Source organism: Budorcas taxicolor, chromosome 10 (genome assembly GCF_023091745.1).
Source record: "Budorcas taxicolor isolate Tak-1 chromosome 10, Takin1.1, whole genome shotgun sequence".
In the NCBI taxonomy this organism is placed as follows: domain Eukaryota; kingdom Metazoa; phylum Chordata; class Mammalia; order Artiodactyla; family Bovidae; genus Budorcas; species Budorcas taxicolor.
Genome location: NC_068919.1, coordinates 79,584,534 through 79,605,965, shown reverse-complemented (window position 1 = coordinate 79,605,965; position 21,432 = coordinate 79,584,534). Strand labels below are relative to the sequence as shown.

General features: G+C 47.7%; 1 protein-coding gene and 1 non-coding gene across 8 annotated transcripts in view; one reads left to right on the top strand and one right to left on the bottom strand.

The window, feature by feature from the left end:
- SUSD6 (sushi domain containing 6) overlaps window positions 1–21,193 on the bottom strand; it is a 97,706-nt gene extending 76,513 nt beyond the window's left edge. For 6 of the 7 annotated variants that reach the window (XM_052646159.1, XM_052646161.1, XM_052646160.1 and 3 more), the window contains exon 1: window positions 20,991–21,193. The gene's annotated coding sequence lies outside the window, so the exon portion shown is untranslated. Of the gene's footprint in view, window positions 1–20,571; window positions 20,677–20,990 lie in introns of those variants that run through there. The other variant, XM_052646166.1, reaches the window with a different exon arrangement.
- Window positions 17,070–17,171, top strand: LOC128054944 (U6 spliceosomal RNA). The gene has a single exon (XR_008200083.1). It is a non-coding gene; the product is annotated as a U6 spliceosomal RNA (small nuclear RNA).
- Window positions 21,194–21,432: the final 239 nt, after the last annotated feature.

Genomic DNA, 21,432 nt, shown 5'->3' with positions numbered 1-21,432 from the left:
TAACGCATCTCAATCGTCCAGCACTAAACTGCTACTGGCAGCTCTTATTTGGGAAGAGGAGAACAGGGGGAGGAGGCATTACATTTTAAAAGCCGTGAGGCAGTGTTCTCCTTACCCATTGAGCTCTCCTCCTGGGCAGAGCCTTCCCAGAGACATTCAGTAAGGGAGAGGCAAGGGATGGAGCACCACCAACCCTAAGAGCCAGTACCAGTTCCTACAGAGCAAAGAGGCCCAGGATCCCACCCCACCTGGCTATGTGAAAACTGAACGCACAATCAGGAGGGCGGAATCAACATGAACAAGGCCAAAAACGCTTGAGTACACGGCATCAATGGAAACTAGCAGCTGGCCTTGCACAGCAACTGCTCTCAAGGCGGGAGGACACCTGAGGACTTGCCAAGTGCTTGTCCCAAAGCAGAGCTGCCCAATGTGAAGCTCTGAGCCACAGGAGGGCCAGCCCAGCTCTCAGAAGGGCGGTCCCTCCTCTGAACCCCGACACCCTGCCGGCCACTGCTGTCCCCGGCCATCCTAGACAGAAGTAGGACAGTTAACAGGTGAACAGTGGTGACTTCTGGAAGGGAAATCACAGGTGATTTCCTTCTTCCATGAATCAAGTAACCTGTATTTCCTAATCTTTCTTTAAGAAATAAGTAGAGGGACTTTCCTGGCGATCCAGTGGCTAAGACTGCAAGCTCCCAATGCAGGGGGCCTGGGTTTAATCCCTAGTCCAGGAACTAGATCCCACTTGCTCCGTGTGTCGCAACAAAGATCAAAGATCTCGTGTGCTGCAACTAAGACCCGGCACAGCCAAATAAATAAATAAAAATATTAAAAAAACAAAAAACAAAAAAAAAACTAGTAAGTTCATTAAAAAAAAAAGAAGTAGAACTTGTGATTTCTTAAATTTTTTTAAAAACAAGGAAGTTGGTGGGGGAAATGAATTTGACATGTGTACCATTAAAGCATAGTCCATAGATCACAGAGAGTCAGACACAACTGAGCGACTAACACACACACACACACACACAAATACACACACATCATTAAAGTGAAAGTGCAGTTTAGCCCTCTTTCCTAACCATTAAACAAGAATAAGAGGAAAAAGAGAGTGTCGACTGAATGAAGAACAAACAGCTGCGGGTTAAAACAACTCGGTGGATCCTGACATTTTCCAAACAAGTGCATCCCTCCCACCTGTGACAGATCCTGACTGCTTGAGAACAGCCACCCACACCCTCCACACAGGGCCTCAGAGAACTAAAACTGGGGTGCTGAGGATATGTTAGCACAAAACATTTTCCCAGTGCTTGGTTTAGGCTTCCTATGGATGGCAAAAGGCCTTTTAGAAATCCGTGACTTTGCTGTACCAACGAAGACGGATGTTTTGTTACCCTGCAGGACTCAACTCTGTAACCGGGGTGGTCATACTCCCAGTAACGTGGAACCTCAGGATAAGAAAAATAACACATTATTATTATTACCTGGAATCTAACTGTCTAATCAATGCACATGACTCTAGGCATTTTCCATCTAATACCTGATTTAATCCTCATAAGAACCTTAAAAGGTACTACTCCTATCTCCAGGCTTCCCTAATGACTCGGATGATAAAGAATCTGCCTGCAACATAGGAGACACAGCTTTAATCCCTGGGTTAGGAAGATCCGATCCCCTGGAGAAGGGAATGGCAGCCCACTCCAGTATTCTCAGTCCATGGGATTGCAGAGTCGACCGAGCAACTTTTTCTTTGGAGAGCAACTCTCTATCCAGACAAGGTATAGAGAAGTTAATAATATGCCCAAGGCCACAGAGATAGCAATTCATGACAGCAAGATTACAAATGAATCAGTCTGACACCAAAGCATATAACCTTGGTAGAGGTTCAAATCAATTCCATGTTCAGTTCAGTTCAGTCGCTCAGTCATGTCCGACTCTTCGCCACCCCATGAATCACAGCACACCAGACCTCCCTGTCCATCACCAACTCCTTGAGTTCACTCAGACTCACGTCCATCGAGTCAGTGATGCCATCCAGCCATTTCATCCTCTGCTGTCCCTTTCTCCTTCTGCCCCCAATCCCAGCATCAGAGTCTTTTCCAATGAGTCAACTCTTCGCATGAGGTAGCCCAAGTACTGGAGTTTCAGCTTTAGCATCATTCCTTCCAAAGAAATCCCAGGGCTGATCTCCTTCAGAATGGACTGGTTGGATCTCCTTGCAGTCCAAGAGACTCTCAAGAGTCTTCTCCAACACCACAGTTCAAAAGCATCAATTCTTCGGCGCTCAGCCTTCTTCACAGTCCAACTCTCACATCCATACATGACCACAGGAAAAACCAGAGCCTTGAGACGGACCTTAGTCGGCAAAGAAATGTCTCTGCTTTTGAATATGCTATCTAGGTTGCTCATAACTTTTCTTCCAAGGAGTAAGCATCTTTTAATTTCATGGCTGCAGTCACCATCTGCAGTGATTTGGGAGCCCCAAAAAATAAAGTCTGACACTGTTTCCACTGTTTCCCCATCTATTTCCCATGAAGTGATGGGACCAGATGCCATGATCTTCGTTTTCTGAATGTTGAACTTTAAGCCAACTTTTTCACTCTCCTCTTTCACTTTCATCAGGAGGCTCTTCAGTTCCTCTTCACTTTCTGCCATAAGGGTGGTATCACCTGCATATCTGAGGTTATTGATATTTCTCCCGGCAATCTTGATTCCAGCTTGTGTTTCTTCCAGTCCAGCGTTTCTCATGATGTATTCTGCATAGAAGTTAAATAAGCAGGGTGACAATATACAGCCTTGACGTACTCCTTTTCCTATTTGGAACCAGTCTGTTGTTCCATGTCCAGTTCTAACTCTTGCTTCCTGACCTGCATACAGATTTCTCAAGAGGCAGGTCAGGTGGTCTGGTATTCCCATCTCTTTCAGAATTTTCCACGGTTTCTTGTGATCCACGCGGTCAAAGGCTTTGGCATAGTCAATAAAGCAGAAATGGATGTTTTTCTGGAAATCTCTTGCTTTTTCCATGATCCAGCAGATGTTGGCAATTTAATCTCTGGTTCCTCTACCTTTTCTAAAACCAGCTTGAACATCTGGAAGTTTACGGCTCATGTATTGCTGAAGCCTGGCTTGGAGAATTTTGAGCATTACTTTACTAGCATGTGAGATGAGTGCAATTGTGCGGTAGTTTGAGCATTCTTTGGCATTGCCTTTCTTTGGGATTGCAATGAAAACTGACCTTTTCCAGTCCTGTGGCCACTGCTGAGTTTTCCAAATTTGCTGGCATATTGAGTGTAGCACTTTCACAGCATCATCTTTCAGGGTTTGAAATAGCTCAACTGGAATTCCATCACCTCCACTAGCTTTGTTCGTAGTGATGTTTTCTAAGGCCCACTTGACTTCACATTCCAGGATGTCTGGCTCTAGATGAGTGATCTCACCATTGTGATTATCTGGGTCGTGAAGATCTTTTTTGTACAGTTCTGTGCATTCTTGCCACCTCTTCTTAATATCTTCTGCTTCTGTTAGGTCCATACCATTTCTGCCCTTTATTATGTAATTCATTTCAAATATTAAAATTATCCTAGATGTATTATGGAATAAGAGGAAAAATTCCCATTCACTCTGGGAAGAAAAAAAAAAACAGGAAGCTTTGAAGACTGTTCACACTGCAGCTTGCAGCTCTACACCCTCTTGAGCGGACTTGGACTTGGATTCCCAGCTCTACTTCAGAACCTCAGCAGAGCGAAGTGTTTTAACTTGCAGACTGATTCTAGGTAAGAATTCCTCAGTTAGAGGTGGATCAGGTGACTTAGCACACTTTGAAAAACACTGCTTTGGAGGTATTCTAGGAAACTTTCTGAAGCCACTGAAGAAATTGAGAAACTAGGTCATTAGATGTTGATGGCTAATTCCCCCCAACTGCGAATGAGACACATCACCTCAGTCACAGGCGCTGCATGTGAAGAATGCTGTTGGCAGAATGGAGTGAAGGGAAGCAGGAATTCAGAGACTTTAAGTCCCAAAGCTCTCTTTTCTTTACAGATCTGCATCTGAGGAAGCCATCTGCCCCACACCTTCCACAACTGAAATAACCTGGCTCGAAGCTGCCCCCTAAAATGAGCCTGATTCCTCTGAAAAGTAACTGCCAAAGATGGATACACTGCGTATTAATGACCAAATTCAGATATCCTTCATAGAAACTTCAACACAAAAAGGCTGACAGGAGAAAAAAAAATTTAATGTGTGTTTTTTTTAAAGTCCCAACACAGGGCATGTTGCCTAGGTCTTGGCACTCATTTGTAAACTGAAGACAGACGCACTTGCTGTAAGGTTTTGCCTCTCAGCGTTTTACAGTTAATAGGTATCCATCCACATATGTGAGCACACCAAGTTTGCCCTTCCTCTTTGGCTTAAATTATCTATGTCAATTGCATTGCTATCCAAGAAAGATGGCTCCAAGTTCAGGACTGCTTTCGGTAATGTGATTAGGCTGTACAGAAATGCTAATGCTTTTCTGGGCACTGGGCTGACCTTTCCCTGATCCTTTCTGGTCTCTGAGGGTAAGTCCTGGCTGCTGCCTCCCTTCGAGGAAGGACACCCACCCCCATTATGATTCCTCGGGGTTTTCAGAAAGGTCACACAGTGCAGCCAAGACTTCAGAGGTGTCTGCTTCTGCTGCTACTTACCAGTTGTTCATCCTAGAAAGATGTTTTTTATCCTCTTTTGGCATCAATTCTCATAACTGTAAAATGGGTATAATATAAGCAACCTATTTTGAAGCTGCTGTGAAGATTATATAAACTATGTAAGTCACTTAGACCATCAGTGCCTGGTACCCAGAAGGCACTCAAGACATGCCATCTTTTATTAAGGTTTTAACAAGGTTTTGTGTGAATCTAGAGTTTTACACTTCTGAAGCAGTCTCAATTCATTATTGCTACAATCAGCCCTCACAATAATCGTTTACGATAGACAGGACTGAAGGTGTAGGGACACGTCCTGCTATAAGAAAAAGGAATTGACCTGCTCTTTACTCGTAAGCTGCGTGTTCATCAGTTCCAGGTACTGGGTCAGAGGCCCGTCTCCGTCATCTTTGGTTACCACCCCCCACACTCACGCCAGCAGGTGTCAATAAATCAAGGCTGGGCGGGACTGAGGATTTACTGCAAGGGCTGCCCGTGCTATAAACCAAGCAACCCCAGGCTTAAGGCAAGGAGCTGGGGAACAAATCAGAATCACTCTTGTAGGGAATTCCCGGCTACCCTGAACACAGAGACAAGAGGGCTGACTTCCCCAGTCCTGACTCCCACCTCACCCCCAAGAGGAAAAGCAGCAGCTGCAGGAGCGGGGGCAGCCAGAGGTCACTCCGAGGGAAATGGCAGAACTGTCCCTGCACAACCTCTGAGGCAGCCGGGAATCAGCACAATATGACGCAGCATTACCCAGCCCCTCCTGCTGGGCCAAACAGGGGACCCATAAATGTGGCACTTCAAAGGCAAGGCAATGCCGCCTTCAGTAGCCGAAATGGAGTTGCTTCAGAGTAGAGTACAGGCTAGTCTATAAATACCAGGGATTAAAAGGCTTCCTGCCGGGCCCAACTACCACCGGCCTGAAGACAAAAGCTCTCTGGTTCTCCAGACCCCAAACAGACTCCAAGATGAGTCCTTCAGGTTAGAGCTGCCATTGGCCAATGGTCAGCCCCTCCAAAGTGATACCCAAAACTCTTTTTCCTTCTTTTCCAGCTCGGCCAGCCTCTCCTTTCCACATCCTTCACCCAGGATCACCCACTCCCCAGAACCCCTCCACAGCAGCTCCCCCACGCACTCTGGTCTCTCCAGGTTGCCCCGTCTCCCTCCCCACCTCATCCTCCACCCCAACTTCCTCATCAGTATATATTTTTACCTGCCATGAAAACAACAAAGACTTTGGGATCATTTTAACCTTGGTTCGAGGGGGGGGTGGGGGGGCGGGGGGGCGGGGGGGCGGGGGTGGGACTGTGCCGGGTCTTATTGCTCCGTGGGCTTCCTCTAGTTGCCGCAAGCAGGAGATATTCTCTAATTGAGGTGTGTGGGCTTCTCACTGCGGTGGCTTCTCTTGTTGCAGAGCATGGGCTCTAAGGGCTTGTGGGCTCAGGAGTTGTGACTTCCAGGTTCTAGGGCACAGGCGCAACAGTTGCTGCGCACAGGCTTAGCTGCTCCACGGCACGTGGTGGGGTCTTCCCAGGTCAGGGATCAAACCCGTGTCTCCTGCATTGGCAGGTGGATTCTTCACCACTGAGCCACCAGGGAAACCCCAGTACTTAACTTTTTTAGAGCCTGATTTTCTGATGTATAAAGTGGATACAGGCCCACCTAGCAACAGCACAAACACAGGGCCTGGCACAGAGCGTGCGCTCAGGACTTCCTGCCTTGTCCCAGACCCCACAGGATTTTTCTTCTTGCCTCTTTCCTGGGCTCTGTGACTCTGATACAGTCACTCTTTCTAGGTATCATACCTGCTACATCCAAAGGTCTCAACTCAAAGGAGTGACTCAAATGACGAACGTTTTAGTCACTGATGTTATCTATGGAGCAGACACATCTGGGCAGCCGGTCCCATCACCAACCTTCAAATTACGCTCAAGACAGGCCTGGTCACCCTCTATCTCCCCACCACAAAGGACCCATCTGGGGAGGAAAGCAACCAGAGGGGATGGGAGGACACAGAGTCGGGAGTCACTTCTGGCCTGAGGCAGGAGATAAATAAAGGCCTTGTTAAGGTAAGGGTAGCACTTCCACACACAACTAAAACCCCAAAAGAAAAATTCCCATAATTCCACATTTACATGTAAAACTTTCAAATTAATTCTGACAGCAAGAACATCTGCCAGTTTTGCTAGAAACACCATCTGGTTCACTTCTGATAAGGCCCAGGTACAACTTCACACGGGCCAGGAACTGTCTACAGTCTGGTTCCCAAAAGGTGGCATCCTAGATGACAGCTCCAAGGCAGGGTGCCATCCCCCCCTCCCTGGAGCCCCAAAGCCACTGCTGCCAGCTCCCGATTAGGCCTGAAATAAACCCAGAGTTTGATTCTTCCCTAAGTTTCTCCTCCAAGACCTCTAGGCACTACCCTTACAACCAGGATTAATTTAATCAAGTCTGTCTTCAAAAACCAGATAAATACTACAGCAACATGACAAACGGCCTGAACCACTTGAGTTTCAGAGGGGCTTTTACAGAGTGGGTGGGAGGGCTCCTTCTTCACTCAAGAGTCTTAATTTGTGATTAGCTAACAGTAAGAGGGTCCCCTCCACGAGGCCTTTAAGGTCCTCCAAGTGTCTTCCTTTCACCAAGCCAACAGGAAACACTTTGATGCACTTCATGAGGCCTTCAGGCTGCCATAAATAAGGAAAAGAAAGCAGCCTGGGAGTCAGAGAAGACTTGTCTCGAGGTGCAATGACTTGGCTGGTGGCAGCACCACAGCAGGCCCACTGTTCAGATCCTGATGGGAAATTAAGCATAAAATGTGAACTCAACACCCATAGCAAGGATACACTCCAAGGAAAAATGGACTACAAGGCTCACCAGCCACCACCAAATGCAAATGGAAAAGGGTGTGTTCGAAACACAGGGTAACAGGATAAAAACTACCAAGCGCGAGACTCTGCACAAGTATGCACGTGCTTTCTTCCACTACACCGGGCCAACCTGGGCGGCTGAACTGCAGACACTGCAGCACCTACACTGGTCACCAATGCTGGGTAAGGGCTTCGTGACCCTATGAAGAAGGGAGCCAGGCAAATGCGGTAACGCCTGTTACGTAAAAACAGAACTGAAAAGGGGAGGGTGAGAAGCGTACTGTACAAACCCAAGGTGAGAAGCCAGGGCAAAATCAGCTCTGGCCCCACAAGTGGGTTTGGTGACTAGGACCTCTCTCTCACTCTCTGAAAACAAGACTGGGCAGAAATCACTCAGGGTCTTTTGTTTGGTTTTTTTTTTTCTTCTTCTTAAAATGTGAATACACAGAAAAGGAAGCTCAAGACTGATTTCCCACCAAGTCTGGTTTCAGCTCACCCAGTCAGCCGCACAGACAGGCAGCTAGCTGAGGAGCAGATGCAAAGTCACCGGCAGCCCCAAAGGGGTGTGGAGCAAGAAGCTGAGAGGCTTTGTGCTGGCCTTCCAGGACACAGGGAGGAGGCCTGGGAGGCTGCTGGCGTGGACTCAGCAGCAGGGCAGGTTGGCAGAGAAGGCTAGACTGAAGGAGCTGAGAAAACAGCCCACTACAAGGGCAGTGTTCAGGAGTCCCCCGCCCCAAGACAAGCCAGGAGGATGCAAAAGACAAGCGAGAGGAAACGCGCCCCTCCCTTCTGTCAACCTGGACGCCGTCCATCTGCCTCGGAGAGTGAGAAAGGAAGTGGTCCTAAACCAGCCTCTTCCCTTCTCGGACAGACTGACCTTCAGTAACCCACGCTGTCCAGGCCAGCGGCGTGTTTCACATCCACGGCCCTGGCCAGTGCTTCCCATTTGCCCACTCGTGACACCTCTCTGGTTTGCAACAGGGGCCAACAGGCCACAAGAGCATTGGCATCACCATTTCTGCTGCTAACTCAGCACCTGGCCTTAAGACAGGACACCTGTCCTAAACTACACTCTGCGCCTCACATTCTGAAGCTTTCAAGCGGGCATCACTCTCTCCTCACTTCCAGGGTGACTGAGAGGATAACAGGCTAACAGGCAATAATTACTGAGCACTGACTAGGAGCCAGGCACCAGGCTAGCTGCTTTGCGTGTCTCCTCCAAACCCCTGTATGTAGTAGATATTGACTTTAATTCCATTTTCAGTTGACAAACTGGGGCTTAACAAAGAGACTCACCCAAAATACATAAGCCAGACAGAAAGCCTAACGCTACAAAAAGCAAGGGTTAACTACTAAACATCACTTCTTTCCCCAAATAAACTGCCATGAGTTAGCTTTTAATTGTCAGACACCATACCGAGTGTTTTAACTATCCCATTTTATTTGATTTTCATGACAATCCTAGGAGGGGTTACTTTTCAACATAATTTAAATAATTTAAGTTATGCATGCCAATAGTGAAAATTCAAATGAAACAAAAAGCAAGTTTAAGAAGTTATAGTTAACCACTGTAAAGCAATTATCCTCCAATTTTTTAAAAATAAAACAAAAAGTTCTAGTTTCCTGTTACCCTTTATCACCCCAGAACTCCCCATCCCAGGTAATTATTAATATTCTGGTGGCTACCCCTCGAGAGACAGGTAGTGGTAACATTCTCACCTTCACTTCACAAGTGATAGAACTCTGCGTCTGAGAGGTTAAACCCGCTCAAGGTCATGAAGCTGGGAAGTGGCTGAGCAGGGCCAGTATGAGTGCAAGGCCTGCTCCGACGCCTCCCACTCATACCCACTCCCCTGAACAATCATCTATTTTCATTCACCATAGGAAAGGGGGAAACTCTGCCTGGCCCGCAGCCAGTCTCACTCCTCCACTTTCCTGACCAAATGGAAAAACAGCCAGAGCAGTCTGAGCACACCCCGCCCCAACAACGTTAGTGCTGCTTCGTGGTTTTCAAATCTAAGCTGTCCTGGGTGAGGCAGGACCTTCCCCCCCCAGCCCGCTCACTGTCCACACAGGCTCCTCTTCTGCCTCTGAAAGGGAGAGAGGCAGGACAACGGGGAAGAGAAGAGGAGGTCAGGCCAGGCCTGCAGGAGACCCTGGATCCCCATGTCAGCAAGAAAGGACACTCTTCAGGAGCCCCTAGGAGTGGGAGGCATCTCAGGGGGGCTCAGGACCCACAGTTGGATGTCCCAGTCAGAACACACCTGCAGAAAGAATAGGACTCCAACAATGCTGATACAGGATAGAACTGCAGAGCCCTCAAGATCCCTACACAGAGTCCTAGGAACTTGGAATTTCTGCTCTGGCTCACCCCCAAATGGACCTTCTATTAACCCCCAAACTGCACAGGTTTCTAAATACCAGGGTGTTGCCCCTGTGGTCTCCCTGCTCCTCTGAAAAAATAAAAGTGAGATCTTCTCAGACTATACAGCAATGCTTTTTCCTTAGTTAGGAGATGCAATGTGCCCTTTTGAATTACACTTACTTTCACATCTCTGTCCCACTGATACACAAAAACATACTGACATACTGATCTCGCGAGCACCCACACCAACACAGGGGTAGGGACGAGGAAAGGGTTTGCTACATTGCTTTTCATGCACAAGTTAAAATTTACCAAGTCTGCAATTCTAGGAGTTTTCTTGTTTCCCAGCAGGATACCAATGTTTGATTCAGCCTCAGCCCCAGCTGACTCAGCGGCCCTATTTACCAGCACAGTGAATTCTAAATGCCCACTGGTCACCAAAGGCCTTGGCTGTTCCATTTGTAAAATGGGACTGAAATCTTCCTCACAGTAATTATCTGATTCCTTATGTAAAGTACTTTGTAAAATAAACAGATCTTTATTGCTATTAATATGAACATTCAACCTGCCTAAGTAAATGAGGAAGAAACTTAAGCCAGCCCTTCTCTTCTCTAGGGGTTTGAAATCTATGAGAGGAAAAGACTAACCAAAATACTGACGAATGATTCAAAACCTCTGTTATACTGTGCGCAAAGAATCCCTGTGGGGAGATGATTATGTGGGAAAGAGCATTCAATACTTGTTCAATTAATAAATGAGTTCCGATGCACTGCTTGAAAAATGTCTACTTGTTACCATCCACAGAAAGTTTTACCAATACCAAAGGCTGTGAAATCTGTTCATACACTGTTTCACATACATCCCAAGAAAAGCAGTCAGCATTTGCAGAGAGCAGCCGTTCTTTCAAAGACATGATTTTTCAAACCACACACAGATCTTCAAAGCAGATGACCCACACAATTCTATTTTACAATTCCAGGAGCAAAAGTACCAACCCAGACGAGCTCAGGTTTCCCTGGTGGCTCAGTGATAAAGAATCCTCCTGCAATGCAGGAGACGCAGGTTCGATCCCTGGGTTGGGAAGATCCCCTGGGGGAGAAAATGATAACCCACTCCAGTATTCTTGCCTGGAGAATCCCACGGACAGAGGAGTCTGGGGGACTACAATCCACAAGGTCACAAAGAGGTGGACATAACTGAGCATGCACCCAGAAGAGCTCGGTTCGGGAGAACAAACAGAAAACAAGCCATCTTATGTTAACTACTTCCTTGCCTGCAGCCAGATTTACAGCGGATGTCATGTATCTGTAAAAAAAGGCCAAACAAGTAGATGGCACACGTGTAAACTGGATTAAGGGTGTGACTGATACCTCTTGAGGCTTTTAAAAGAATGACAGTTTTCCAGAAACAAAGACCTGCACCTGAAAATTAGAAGGGGTGACTCTCTGGTCTAGGATCAGAATTCATAAGGAGTCCTGTAACTTGTTTATGACTGGCCTCACTGAAACATTCTGGACAACAACCAATATCCTCTCTCTTTCCTTCCCTCCCGACCTCCACCTCCGTGGCTCCTGAGCTCTCTTCTTTTCCAGCCACCAGTCGGAATGAACTTGATGAACATTAACAGCTTCTTATCACCCTGTTTATATTTGTTTTCCACTCAAGCCAGGCCTCCCTCAAAATGTTTCTTTTTAGAATTTCATCAATAATGCCACTCTTACATTCCTTGTCATCAAGGCTCACAGCCTCAAAGTCACCTTGCCCTCTCACCCTTTTGACTTTACTCCTCTACATCTGGTCAATTCTTAACCAGTTAATCCAGGAGCTGAGTATAAAGAAGTGGACAAGACAAGCACTGACCTTGGGGAACTTACAATCTTAGCCAAGAACCTGAGCCTACACGAGAAGTGTGCTTATTGGGACCCTTATCTGTGCCAGTAGTGTGCTAGGGCCTTTACCACCCCTGGCAGGTTATAAAGCCAGATATAACAGGAAGTGAAAGTGAAAGTCACTCAGTCGTGTCCAACTCTTTTCAACCCCATAGACTGTAGTCCATGTAATTCTCCAGGACAGAATACTAGAGTGGGTAGCCTTTCCCTTCTCCAAGGGATCTTCCCAACCCAGGGATCAAACCCAGGTCTTCCACATTGCAGGCAGATTCTTTACCAGGTGAGCCACCAGGCAAACCCAAGAATACTGGAGTGGGTAGCCTATTCCTTCTCCAGCAGATCTTCCTGACCCAGGAATCGAATCAGGGTCTCCTGCACTGCAGGTGGATTCTTTACCAGCTAAGCAACCAGGCAAGCCCCATAACAGGAAGAGATACTGCAAATTAACATTATTTAAAATTGAGACTTAAAGGAAATGGAGAATAAAAGATTCCCTAAGAAATTCACACCACTGATCCTACTCCCCTCCCAATTTCTCACTGTTAAACTCACACAGGCTTTTCTCTCTAAACTAAAAAAAAGGGGGCAGGGTGGAGGGAAGATACTTCAAGGTCAGAAAACATTCACACATTAAAAACAGATTGGGACTTCCTGGCAGCCCAGTGGTTAAGATTTCATACTTCCATTTCAAGAGGCACAGGTTCGATACCTGGTCAGGGAACTAAGATCCCACAGACTGTGCAGCACTCAAGTAAAGCCAGAAAATGGGCGTACAGACTCCAAACTCCTAGATCGAGCTTGCTCTACAGAGAAAGGCAATTTGCTCTCTTGCTAGGGAGGCCAGGTAGAATTCTCAAAGAGAATGTTTCAAGCCCTCCTCCTTTCCAAGGTGATTGTGGGTTTGGAGCACAAATGTCCCTGAAAAAGCCAGAGCCGCTCCTTTTGAGTAGCCAAGCTGAACGCCTGCTTTACACAACAGATTCCTCCAGCACTGCTGTCATATTAAATAACCCATGGGTATTCCCCCGGACTGTTAACCTCATGAGGGCAAGTGCTGTGTCCATTTTGTTCTCTGTTCACAATGCCTGAACAACCACAGGCATTCACTAAGTACCTGCCACACAAATGACCTGACTTCCTTCCTTCCTCTTGGTTTCTGTAGCAACCCTCTGCCCACCTCCCACCAGTCTGACATCACAGCCCAACCAGATTTTCAGCTCACAAATGATCAGGACTTGAGGGCGCACGTAAAGGGGAAACTAAGATGGACCAATGAAATCTTATGAAACCCAGAGCCTGTTTTTCTTGCCATCCTGCTGTGTAACAAGCAAAATCCCCCACAGGACCGAAACGAGGAGGCAGACGGCGTTCCCATGGCACAGTTTCTACCTGGGGGTGGATGAGAATCAAGGATTGATAAAGGTGTGGACCAGCCAACACACCATGTGTTAACCCTCTAGAAATGCCTTGAGCATGCCAACTGAAAGAACAGCACCTACTGAACACAAAACTGCTCACTGGCTATCTGGAGAAAGAGAGTATATGTGGCAACTCAGCCCAAGAAGTCTGTTTCCTTCCTCGCTGCCTAAAGACACAGTTAGAGACCTTGTTCGCACTGCATGTGGACGGGTGGCTGACCCACATAAATAAACCTGAGGAAACCAGAGCCAGGCTGCAAGGGGTTTCGGTCTGCTAACAGGGTGGGAAGGAGAGGCAGTCAGCTCACCCAGACAGCATGTTCTCAAATACTAGGCAGTCCGCCTACATCCAGGATGCCACCGGTACCTGCCACCATCTCACCTGGGTGAGACAGACCGCAAGGGGAAAATGACTCAGAGAACACATCCCGTCGGCCTGGAGTCAGTTTTTTAAATTGTAAGGAAGCACACTACAGAGATAGAAGAGTTAAGCAGGCCAGGCTAAACACAACAACTCCCCTTTTAAGCACAGTTCTTCTTCCAAAGAACTGAATTTAGAGGCTCATTCTCTTTTGTAATTTCACTATTAAAGACTCAGAAGCCACAATCACAGAGGGATATGAGTTTGTTCCTAACGATATGAACCATACACCCTTTTGGGCTCCAGCCTTCTTTCCTGGAAGAGGCCCAGGGAAAAGAAGCTGATCACACTGGGACAGAAAATGCACCAGAGAAGGAATCTGAAGCCCTGGCTTCTGCCCTGGCCCCGTCACCACTCTAGGAAATGAGCTCTGAGCAACCATATCCATTTTTCTCTATAAAGTGAGGTGGTGAAATGAGACCATCCTCAAGTCCCATCCTTCCAACTTCGGCATTTCACGAGCTCTCTCTGGTCACATGCCTGGCGTGCTGTGCAAGTAACATCTGGATACTGTCTCCTCACTCTTTTGAGACTCCTAGTACTTAGGAACAGAATTTAAATTAACAGGTAGTGAAAGTGAAAGTGTTAGTTGCTCAATGACTCCATGGATTGTAGCCCATCAGGCTCCTCTGTCCATGGGATTTCTCAGGCAAAAATACTGGAGTAGGTTGCCAGTCCCTTCTCCAGGGGATCTTCCCAAACCAGGGATCTAACCCAGGTCCTCCTGCATTGGAGGCAGATTCTTTACCATCTGAGCCACAAGGGAAGCCATTAACAGGTAAAGCCTACTCCAAATCTAAAACTTTCGGCAGTGAACAGTGGCTGTGAAGTTATGGCTGCACTCATACACATTTACACACATACACACACACATACATGAACTTTCTGGAAGAACTGGTCCTGGGACTTAGCTACAGGTACAGGAACCTGAAACAGGTACAAGGGAAAATAACTCAACTTCCTAGTTTTTGTCTGGCTTGTGGACAAAGGGCATGTGCCCTGTGGCCCACACATTTCTGAGGCAGAACTATCTGGACTCTCGGATCCTCAGGTGGCCTATACATGCACACTTTCAGGAGATTCTGGCAGAATCTAGGAGCAGGAGAAGCAAGACCAGCTACTGATCACAAATGCGAGGAGTTCCAATCAGGACAAGGGCGAGAGTAGGCATGGCATATTTCAGTACTGAGGCTGCTATGATGCAAAGCCACCCAGGGGCAGATTCTGTAGAGGAAATGACACTCCCAGCAGCACCATCTGTTCCTCTTTGTGTCTGGCATGATCTATATTTTAAACCTTGGGTGCAACTAAGGTCTGCCTGTAAAGCTGTTCTAAAGAATATTTTTTCTAGACTTGTGTTTACATAGACTCTCACCCTCCCCCATCACTGACTGGCTTTCTCTTCAGTAGGCATGCCACTCCCCAACCCAGCAGCAGCCTCAAGCAGGTGCATAGAACCCTTGCATGCAATTTTTCATACAGAGAGGAAAAACTTTTGAGAACTATAAGTCACATTGATAAGGAAGGCTCTGTGGGGTTCATGGTAACTCTCTCTCCAAAAGACATGATGATGCAATTTAGAACTGGGAGGCTTCATGCTAAACCACCCCCTCCCACTCCCCCCTTTTTTTTTAAAGTAGAAGTACATGTGCACTGAATTTAAGCACTATTGCACCTATTAGCTCTCACTACTGTTTGTAAAGTTCTGCACCAAAGATCTGGAAACAATGCTACTGGAGAGTTCAAACTTCTTAAATATATGATATAGACAGAGAGATAGGGCACCTCTTCTTAAATTCAGGGCAATACTTTCAACATCTTTCGGCAAGAGATCTCGCTATACTGTTCTTACCCAAACAAACAACATAACCAAGTAGAACATTAAATCCAAAATAAAAATACAGATGCAGCTTTAAAAATAATTCCCTGAGAAATGAAAAAATCTATGCCTACACAAAAACCATGAGTTCATAGCAGCACTATTCATAGTCACCAAAACACAGAACCAACCCAAATGTTTGTCCGCTGATGAATGGATAAACAAAATATGGTATATCTATACAACAGATTATTCAGCAATAAAGCAGAACGAAGTAGTGACATATGTTACAACATGGATAAGCCTCAGCAACATTATGCTAAATTGAAGAAAGCAATCATTAAAAACTGCATAATATACAATTCTATTCCAATGAAATATCCTAATACGTAAACTATAGACAGAGCGTAGACTACTGGTACCCCTGAACTAGAGGAATTGTAGAGAAACAGGGAGTGATTACTAATGGAGTTGCTTCGGGAGGTGATGAAAATGTTCTAAGATTAGATTAGATTATAGTGATCACTTGGTTGTGATTGTTGTGAAGTCATTCAGTCGTGTCCGACTCTTTGCAACCCCATAGACTGTAGCCTACCAGGCTCCTCTGTCCATGGAATTTTCCAGGCAAGAGTACTGGAGTAGGTTGCCATTTCCTTCTCCAGGGGATCTTCCTGACCCAGGGATCAAACCCAGGTCTCTCGCATTGTAGGCAGACGCTTAACCATCTGAGCCACCAGGGAAGCAGATGTATAAGAAAGGGTATTTAAATTACAGCTGATCTAGTTAATGGAATTTTATAAAGCCACTAAAACTAATTATAAAAGTTATGTGTCATTACAAGAAAATGTTTATGCTGTAATGTTAGACGATAAAAAGAAATAGAAAATTGAATGTACAGGACTACCACAGAATAAATACATGGACATGATGTTTGTGTTAGGATGGCAGAATCACAGTGGTTCCCCTCCTCTATTTTCCAAGTTTTCTGTAATCTTGTCCCAGCATATTAACAACAACAAAAAAAAACCCTCAGTCTCCCCTCTTCCCTCAGTTTGTCTTGACTACAACTTAAAATGCAAAATAAGCAAAACCACCTTGTTCTCTTTTTCAAGTTCTCTTTTTTAAACTCCCATCAACTTAGTTTACTGAGATCAACTAAGAATAACCCAAAGAAGGAAGAAAGGGATGAACACTCCTTTCCCATTCCCAGAAGCAAGTTTCATGGGCCTCAGTTCAGTCGCTCAGTTGTGTCTGACTCATTGTGACCCCATGAATCACAGCATGCCAGGCTTCCCTGTCGATCACCAACTCCCAGAGCTTATTCAAACTCATGTCCACTGAGTCAGTGATGCCATCCAACCATCTCATCCTCTGTTGTCCCCTTCTCCTCTTGCCAATCTTTTCCAGCATCAGGATCTTTTCCAGTGAGTCAGTTCTTCTCATCATTAGCCTAGTCTAGCCAAAATTTCAGCAAGGAGAGTCTACACATAGGGCAATTTACACTCTCTTCTTCAACTTCTGTGAATGCAGGCAAGTCACTGTTGGCGGGAGGCTGGATTTGGAAAGATTAGACTTTCCCCTTCTTAAAAACAGACAGAAAGAATGCTTTAGCAGCACATATACTAAAACTGAAATGATACAGAGAAGATTAGCATGGCCCTGCGCAAGGATGACACGCAAATTCGTGAAGTGTTTCATTTAAAAAAAAAAAGAAAGAAAGAAACGGGAAACTGGGGGAAAAATCCCTATCTGTGTCTCTTCGCTGAGGTTCTGTGTTCAATCACCAACTATAGGAGGAATGAATCCTGAGTCATCAAATTTTTCACCACAGAAGATCCTCTTGGGTAATAAGGAACTGTCAGTCACCACCTCTGCGTCTACAAACCCAGGCTAACTTTCATCAGGAATCCCAGGCTAACTTTCCCCAGATTAAGCAATGAGGCTCTGCCAAAAATATTAATAATAATAATACTTGTATATGCGTCGGGGGGGAGTACACTTATGGGCACACTGCTATCAGGTAATTTTGTAAGGATCCACTAACACTGGCGACACTAACAGGGAACTACATCTGTTTCTGCTTGAGAAAAATGCTTCAATAATATCCTGTTTCTGGAGGACTGCATGAATTCTTGGCGCGCAGCTTCTGATGTTTCAAGGGTGGCTATTTTCCTCTTTTGAGATGGAAAGAGTCAGGGAGGCAGAATACATCACAGGCAACAACGGAGTCTGTGAAACCCACTTAGTTTTCACCATGGCCGCTGCATTTCCCGCTCCTGCTGTTCCAGCACCTTCACAGAGACTCGACCGTCCCCCTGCCCTGACGGCAGCACAGGTGGCCGTCCACGGCTGCAGCGACCCAGCTCAGCACCACTGCAGGGCCTACCAAAGGAGTGGAGACTTCCGCACTCAGGCATGAACCAGAAGATGAGAGAGCAACAGAGGAATCCTACTGGTTTCCAGGCCCAGGAACTAAGAGGGAAAGAAAAAGGCCAGCATCACAGACACAGGTGAGCACAAGAAAAGGGAAACATCCGTAGATGCCCACAGGCTCTGCTGCTAAAACCTAGCCCTTGTCTGAAGTGCCTCTTTCCCCAGAACCTCTACTCTTTCAGATAAAGATTTTACAAAGAGACACAGGAACTCATAGCCATCTAAGGGTACAACGGCTGCTGCCGTGAATCCTAGTCAGGGCAGGAGCGAACATGTCTTGATGCTCAAGGATGGTCATCCCCATGTTGTCCTGAGACTGCTTCACTGGTCTCAGATCCACAGCTGTTAGCAGCTTCCAACACTCATCACAAACCCCCAGCCCCAGCCTCCAGATGCATCCTTCATTCCAACCAATAAGGAAACAACACCGGCATATTACAGGCCTTATTTCTCACTGCTCTAGTTTCAAGTTTCCTGCAATGTGGCAATGTAACTTGAAGAATATTAAGTTTTTAAAAACTCACTCCATTAAGTTAAGCCTCACCCTAGTCGAATATGTGGGTGGACCCTAGCCTGAAGCCATCTCGACCAGGAGAAAGAATCTCTATCAACATACAAGCATTTATCCCAATGCTTACTCTTAGCCCAAGAAGCAAATCTGCACTCAAGTCTGCACCACAGTAATATCTGCCTTCAAAGTTAAAAACAAAAAAGGCACTGGGCTTCTCCCTCTCCTTGTCCCTTCTCCTGTTTCTCCTACTGCCTGAGGGAATACCCCCTCGACAAGACTTCCTTACTGTCCAGGCGGATGGAAGAGGGAAAAGGAATCCTGCTTGTCAGCTTTCACTAGGAGATCACATGTCAGTTCAGGAGCTCAGTAAAGTGCTTCCTGCATGGCAATTACACAACTGGGCCTGGTGGGTCTGCAGACATTCAGGCCTCCAAGTGGGCACGTCAAGCCTGGACACAGGCATCATGTCCCTCTCCGCAAATCGCCCCTTGGTCAACGGAGAACTAGAGAGGAAGATGAGGACATGTGCTCTCCGGCCTTTCTTCTCGGCCTACAAGAGGCTCTGCTAAAGACATTCTCCCCAGTTCAACTGTTTTGGTACAGAAATGAGGAAGATTACATGACTCACGAATTTTTTCAAAGACACAGTACTATAATTCTCCGGGCCACAGACAGATACCAGTAGTTATCTGGTTATCAAAGAGCTAAGAATGTGGAAAAAGAGAACAAGATTTAAAACATAAGGCAAATTTTTTTCCTGGAGGATGGAAACGCATAATGCTGAGTAGCAATAAACTTGAAATACGTTCTTACTTTTAAGAAGTCAGGTGAATAATTCCCTTTGGAGGGTGCATACGTGTGTTATGGGGGGTGGAGGTGGGGAGCTATAGAGATTGCTGCCCTGGCCATCGCAAGGGAGGAAATCCCCTATGAAGAGACCATTACATGACAGCACAAGTTCAACCACCACATGATGGAGACCAGCCAGGAGACCAAAGTGCTGAGGGCTCATCGTCTGCCAGCCTGCATCTGTAACAGCTCATTTTACCTTTCTTCCTTTTGTTCCTATCTGCCCAAATTCTGACCTTTGAGCAGGCAAGCCTCCAGCAAATAAGCTGAACTCTGCCATCTGACAACGGGTTTGCTCGGAGGGTTTAAGCACTGCAGGGTGGTGGTGGTGGCGGAGGGGGAGCCCTGGGATGTCTTACTCTGATCAGGGACCTGCCTCATCTAGCTGTACGTGAGGTTTGGTTTCACAGAACACTTCTACTACAGTATCCAAAAAGCCACTCTGTGGACACGGATTTCTATTTATCAGGCCTTGTACCAGTACTGTCCCCTATTAACACACTGAGCAGAACTTCCTTAAGCAGCAATGGCCACCAGTGAAAATTACCAACATAATCCAAAATGAGTTGATTTAAAAACTGTGAACTCTGTAAGGAATGGCTGGGTTCTGTCTTATTCACTACAGTAACCTGAATACCTAGCACACAGTGCCTGGCATATATTCTATATCACCAATACTTCGTGAGACTAAAGAAAATAAAGAATGTATGAACAAGCCAATGTTGTGCAAACATACCATCAATGTGGACCCCGGAGAAAGAGATAAGGATGCAAGTGATCTGAGAAATAGCCAGAGGAAGTACCTGCCACCAGAGGAGATTCAACGGGAACAGCAGCATCAGGCCTCCTTGCTGAACTTCCCTTGAACCAGCTATAAAGATTTGTTTCGACGATTCTTTTCTCTTAGGTCTCACGGTGCCCCAAACCACCTCCTTCTCCTGACCTCCCTTACGGGGTAACTTTTCTCACTTCAGCTGCCCCCACAGTCACAACCCTGTGGGAGGGTCAGACCGACACCAGTATTTGGAGTTTCTAAAAACCAGAAATTAAAAAAAAAAAGTCTACATACACAAACAGGAAGTGGTTTCGGTGCGTCTCAGCCCGGATAATAATGAAGTTTTGGAGATTAAAGACTAGACGAGACGCGGGAGCTCCAGAAAGCTCCGGGGCTTGCACAACTGGGCTCCAAGGTTGTCCTGCGAAGTCCACCATCGCTAAGCTGACCCTGCCCCAGCTCGGGACCCGCCGCTTTCGTTGGCCCTGACGCGAAAACGGTTAACAAGTAATAAAGAAAAGCAAGCCTGTGCCTACCTCCTCTCCTGCGACCTGCAAAGTGCGGTCTCCGCCCTGAACTCCGGTCCGGAACGCGACCCCGCACGGCCGGCGAGGCCCCTGGGCAGCGCGCCCCGGTCCCGGCCAGCAAGCTCCCGGCCGTAAGCCTGCCGGTCGGTGCTCCTCCCGGCCTCGGCTCACAGCCCACCCCGCCAGCCCTCCCGGCCCACGCCAAGCACCGGGGCTCGCCGCCCGGGGAGTCGGGGTGACAGCCCGGGGCGCCGGGGCAGGAAGCGCGGACAGCAGCCGACTCGGGACGGCCGCCCGGGCTCCCCAAGCCGTCCCCCTCCTGGGCGGTGCGCGCCGGCCCCGCGCCCCTGACAGCCGGCCCGGTCGGGCGCTCCTGTGACACAATGCCCGGCCCCGCCGCCGCTCCCCCGGCCGCGGTGACAACTCACCGGGGGGACGGCGCGGCGACCTCCGGGAGGGGGGCGCTCGCAGCTTCCGCGGCGCTGGGATCCGCTCCGTCGCCCGCGCGCGCCCGCAGCCCTCTCGGCTCTAGGCGAGCCCCCGCGCGCGTGCCGTCGTCTGGCCGGCGCTGCGTGAGGAGGAGGCCGGTGGCAGGGGGACGAGGCTGTCGCCGGCTGAGGAGAATGGAACACCGCGGCGGCGGCGGCGGCGGCGGCGGCGGCAGCAGTGGCAGTGCTCGCGTCACTGGGCCAGCTGTACGGCGCGGGCGGGGGAGGCCGCGGAGGGGGGAGGGGAAGGGGCGGGCGAGGGGCGGGGCCACGCGCGCGCACGTAACGAGCGCCGGCGTCGCGCCGCCGCGATCGTCCCGTTGGGGGAAAGGCCCGGCCGGTAGACTGCTGCCAGCGCGCACGCGCCGCCGGCCGGCCCGCA